At 33.8% G+C, this 5,946-nt stretch overlaps 1 pseudogene; it reads right to left on the bottom strand.

Moving 5' to 3' along the window:
- Positions 1-240: 240 nt before the first annotated feature.
- Positions 241-359, bottom strand: LOC112470688 (annotated as a pseudogene).
- Between the last annotated feature and the right edge of the window lie 5,587 nt (positions 360-5,946).

Here is a 5,946-nt window from a genome sequence, read left to right as displayed (position 1 = left end):
ATGCAAAAAATCAGGACAATATAACTCATGATCAAGAATAAAACTAATAGCTATCAATAGGAATAATACCTTGCACCTTGATGGAAAAACAAAAAAGACTAAAGGTGCAGGGGCTAGCTTCTTATAGATAGTTGTTAGACATTTGGTTTTATAAGAACTCCAGAGAAAATTTTATCATTTATTTATTTATCTATCTATTTATTTATTTATTTATTTTTATTTTATTATTATTATTTTTTATGCATACAGCACTTGGTCTTCCTAAGTGGTCTCCCATCCAAGTACTAACCAAGCCTGACCCTGCTTACCTTCCGAGAGCAGACTGAATCGAGCTTGTTCAGGGTGGCATGGCTGTAGACCAGAGAGAATTTAATATAGTTCCTATGAAGTTTAGGTTACAGGGGAGCCTAATATCCAATTCATGTCTGAAAAAATATTCAAGAAAGAGTATGACTGAAGTGGCCTCAGTAGTGGGGTCAAGTGCAGGAATAATAAATGTGTAGCTTCATTCCTGCATTTGAGAATTGGGTTCTGCAGATAGGGATCAGATTAGGTTGTTTTAAAAGAATCTTATCCAGGAGTAAGTTGACATCAGCACATCAGCAGGAAGAAACTGGAAATTCCTACTGTATATAGAATCTGAGGTGGCAATGGTCTGAATTAGGCAGCTAGATGAAAAACAAAACCCAAGCTACAGTATACTTGGGGAACTTTCCAGTGGGGAAATGTTTGAGATAATTATGAGAGTACCCCTGTTGCTTTACGACCTCAGGGGTTCCCTGGATAAAGTCTGAAAGTGGTACATGAATGGCAAGGAGAAACCAAAGAAAGAGGCAGACCAGTCAGAGTGGTAGATAGCAATCTTATTAAGATTTCTGTAATAGCAAGAGGACTTACAAATGAGGTTTCTCTTGGCTGCTGCAAGATAAGTAGATCTTAGCACCAGCCTGCCAGAATTTTGAGTTTATATAGAGTCCTTAATGGGGTTCATATTCAGTCTAGATGGTCTCCATAACACATTACTCTCAAGACTGCATCCTTGAACCAGCTCCAGCTATGGGGGTGGGAGGGAACGATGGGCAGAACATTCATTCCAGGGGAGAGGAGGGGAGGAGGAGTCTTGAGGTGCCTGGGTTCAGCTTGTAGGCCAACACTGTCAATGCCTGCCTCCAACAACCCCACATGAGAAAGCATTAGTTTTATACACCATCCCTGCTCAGAGAGAGTCAATTCTGGTCCAGAATAGTATCAATGAAGGATATCGTTCTTGCTTCTTAGTACTTTATTGGCCCTTCCATCTTTTCTCTTTATTCCTTTCTTTATTCATTTTACCACTCTTGATACCAGAAATCAAGAAAAATTATAAAAACTTTGAACAAGACTCAGATACCACCATTGCCCAATTATGAACATCTAACTTCATGTTTCTTATGTTTACAAGAATAAAATACCTTTGATAACTTTGAAAACTACTGTCTTTACTGAAGAATAAAAATATACTGAAAAAAATAATGAAACTACAAAATCAAGCAAGTACTGAAATAGTCTTTTAAGACAAGAGGGAATGAACTATGATAACTAGAAAAAGTAAAGCATGAAGTTGATGAAACTTTCATTGAAGGACCTTCATTGCACATAGGTTATTCCCAAGGCTATTTCTATTCTCTTCCATAGATTTCAGAAGAAAGCAGAAGCTCTACACAAGTGTCAGAGGTTCGTAGTTGTCTTGAACAAAGAATGAGGCTGGTAGGCTGTTTGAATTACTTCCGTATTTGCCCAGTTCTCAACAACCACCTCTCTGCTTCCTGTTACCAATGCTTTACCTCCAGGAAAAGTACTGAGGGTAGTGTGAGTGGCGAGAACCTAGCAGATTTGTGGGCTTTGGTAAAAGAAATTCATTCTGAGTAAAAACTGAAAGAGTAAATTAAGAATGTATCATTGTCAAAATCAAATCATTGTGCTATTATTTTTCCCCTAAACTGCCCTTAAAAAAATAAAAATCAACAAGCTAAAAGCTAAAACAAAAGTTTAAATTATTTTCTCTTCTCTCTATGGAATATAATATTACAAAATTGTTGTTTTAGAAGAGGCAACCAAAGTGGATACAAGCAACAATTTTAGGATAAAAATACTCTAAGCTTATAGGAGATGCAATAAAGCATAATAATGTTAATATATGTTGTAGGGTTTTTTATATTTAAGTGTTTTCCAGCTTTGAAAATATGTAATTAGGTTTTCATTCATGTAGTTAATTTTGATCATAATTTCTTATTATTTCTTTTAAAAAATGTTCTCCCCATTATATAATCTAGTGGTCACACATGTCTAGATAATGGAAAAGAGGACAAGTAACGTGGAGTTGCTATACACTTCGTAAAAATGTGTTCATCATTACTAGAATTATACAAATTAGCATCTGATAAAAATAACATCCATATTTGCATATTTCCCTTGTGAAAGATCACCTGAATGAACAGTTAAAATTCATCAAACACTCTTGTAATTATGTAGGAAACTTGTTCAAGAGAAGCTCTGTAGTTATATGGTAGAGCGCATAGAAATAAGCACATCATTGGACATGGTTATAACGAAAGGTAGATGTTAGAATAGTTTTCCCACAACTATACATTAGAAATTTTTATTATTATTATTAAAAATCATTGGGGTGCCATTGATCAACAAAATCCAATAAGTTTCAAGTATACAATTCAACTGTATGTATATTGCCTTATGTGTTCACCACCCATAGTTAGATTTCTTTCTGTCACTACATAATTGATCCCTTTTACCCCTATTTTCCTCCCCTCTCTCCCCCACCCGCTGGTAATCCCACTATCTATGTCCATGAGTCTCTGTTTGTTGCTTTTAGATTTATATCCTACATATGAGTGATTTTATGTGGTTTCAACTTTTTCTGTCTGACTCATTTCGCTTAGCATGATTATCTCAAGATTCATCTATGTTCTTGCAAATGGCAGTCATTATCTCTTCTTATAGCTGAGTAATATTCCATCATATAGATGTACCACATCTTCTTTATCCAGTTGTTTATTGTAGGACATGCCACTTGCTTCCATGTCCTGGCCACCATGAATAATGCTGCTGTGAACATCAGTGTGCATATATTTTTTTTGATAAATGTTTTCAGTTTTGGGGGGTAAATACCCAGTAGAGGGATTGCTGGATCATATGGTAGATCCATTCTTAGGTTTCTGAGGAAACTCCATCCTGTTTTCCATAGTGGCTGTACCAATTTGCAGTCCCATCAGTCATGTATGAAGGTTCCTTTTTCTCCACATCCTCTCCAAAATTGTTATTACCTGTCCTATTGATAATAGCTATTCTAACAGGTGTGAGGTGGTATCTCATTTTGGTTTTGATTTACATTTCCCTAATAGCTATGGTATTAAACATCTTTTCATATGTCTGTTGGCCATTTGTATGTCTACTTGGAAGAAATGTCTGTTCCTCTGCCCATTTTTTGATTGCATAGTTTTTTGTTGTTGTTGTTGTTGTTAATGAGTTCTTTGTATATTTTAGATATTAGGCCTTACTGGAGACATTGTTTTGAAATTATATTCTCCCATTCAGATGGTTTTCTCTTTGCCTTGTTGACGATTTCTTTTGCTGTGCAGAAGCTTTTTAGTTTAATATAGTTCTATTCATTTATTTTTACTTTTACTTCCCTTGCTTTTGCGGTCAAATTTATAAAATCCTCTTTAAGTCCAAGGTCCATGAGTTTAGCACCTATATTTTCTTCTGTGCAATTTATTGTTACCATGTACTGAAGAGGATTTTTTTCCTCCATTGTATGTTTTTGGCTCCTTTGTTGAAATTTATTTGCTCATATAAATTGGGGTTTACTTCTGGACTCTCAATTCCATTCCTCTGGTCTGTATGCCTGTTTTGCTGCCAATACCATGCCATTTTGATTACTGTTGCTTTGTAGTATAATTTGAAGTCAGGTAGAATGATACCTTCAGCCTCATTCTTTTTTCTCAGGATTGCTTTTGCTATTTGGGGTCTTTTTTGTTTCCATACAAATCTGATGATTTTTTGTTCTATTTCTTTAAAAAAATGCTGATGAGATTTTGATGGAGGTTGCATTATATCTGTGTAATGCTTTAGGTAATAAGGTCATTTTGACAATGTTGATTCTTCCAATCCAAGAACACAGAATATCTTTCCATTTCTTTGTGTCTTCTTTAATTTCTTTTTATAGAATCTTACAGTTTTCATTGTAGAAGTCCTTCACATGTTTATTCCTAGGTATTTTATTCTTTCTGCAATTACAATTGCAAAACTTTTATTTTTTTTTTTCATTTCTTTTTCTGACAATTCATTATTTGAGTATAGGAATGCTATGGAGAGAAGTTCGTTATATACACACATGTATATACTCCAGCCACACTGTCTTTTTTGTTTCTACATTTCTCCAAGCTTGCTTCTACTTCAGACCTTTGCCTTTGCTTTTTACTCTGAAAATTTTTACAGTGAATATTTGCAGAGGTGACTCCTTCATATTGCTGAAGTGTCAATTCAGTTAGTCCTTTTCAGAGAGGCTTTTCTTACTACACAATCTAAAGACAGTGACTTCCACCCCAATCATTGTCTATCCTCATTCACTGGTTTATTTTACTCTCATAACTCCCCTTTATCTGAAAATATCTTTTTCTTCTTTTATTTCTTTTGTATTATCGCTCTCTTACCCTCTATACGTTGGACGGTCCCATACAATCGGGCATATATATAACAAGTCTGATAGCTGCCATAGTCAATGCATTGTGGAATTCGACCACTTGTGGCTATTTACATTTAAATATGAATTAAATAAAATTTCAAATATAATTTATTGGTTACATTAAGTAGAAATTTAAGATTCTTCTGCCTCAGTATCCAAACAGAAGTAGAGGTACCATATTAGACATAAAAGATTATTTCTATCATTACAGGAAGTTCTATTGGAGAGTGCTACGATATCAAGGAAACTTCAAAACAAAAAACCTTTGCCATTAATTTACTGTTATATGTATAGAACCTTAGAACAGTTCCAGGCACACAGAAAATATTCCACTAGTATTTTTTGAAAAGATTGTTAAGTAAAATCCAGAACATTTAACTTCCCCCAAGATCAAGAAACTGAATTGATTTGCAAATGATCAAGCAGAAAAAGAACACAAGAATTATTAAAAATATGAAAGATATTTCAGTTCCTAGGTAAACATTTGAATTTCAGAAAAGCAATCTCTTGTCTTATTCTCTTTCAGCCTTTCTTTCTCAAATAGACATATGTAAGGAAACAGGAGGCAACTATAGAAAAATTCTATTTTGTATTCCCCTAAAAGATTTATATCTTTTATAAGATGATGCTTCCATAAAAATAGAGAAAGCAGTTATGAAGAAAAATCAATTTAAGATAAAGAGTAATTGCATGTAAATGGAAAACTTGATTAGTAAATGCAAATCCTTGATTGAAGCAGTAAACAGTAGACTGATTAGTACAGAAAACCAAAGAACAAAAGTGGAACATACTCGCTTAGGACTCAAAAAAAAACAAAAAAACAAAAGAAACCTAAAAGTTTAACTTGTATAAATGAAGAACATTTCTAGGAGATCCTATCTATATATAAGAAACAGAATGGAAAAGAGAGAACAACTTAAAATGTTAAATGAAAGAATAAAACTATCCTGATTTGAAGAAAGAGGTGAATCTTCATTAGAGTTCCAGATAGAAATTAAGGACATAAACAAGTCGTAGAAATAAAAATTTTCAAAGAAAGATGTAAAAAAAATCCTAAATCTTATGCCACCATACTCTAACCCAACACACCCAAAAAAGATTTTTTATACAAGAAATTTAAGATTTTCTGCCATGACAAATAAATGAACAAATAGAGAAATATCTATCTAAAAATTCCTTTTTGTGGAAGGGTACTGAAGAGGTGA

This window comes from Pteropus alecto, unplaced genomic scaffold (assembly GCF_000325575.1).
Source record: "Pteropus alecto unplaced genomic scaffold, ASM32557v1 scaffold3, whole genome shotgun sequence".
Classification (NCBI taxonomy): domain Eukaryota; kingdom Metazoa; phylum Chordata; class Mammalia; order Chiroptera; family Pteropodidae; genus Pteropus; species Pteropus alecto.
The sequence above is the reverse complement of the archived record's forward strand: the minus strand, read 5'-3'. Positions and strand labels throughout refer to the sequence as shown.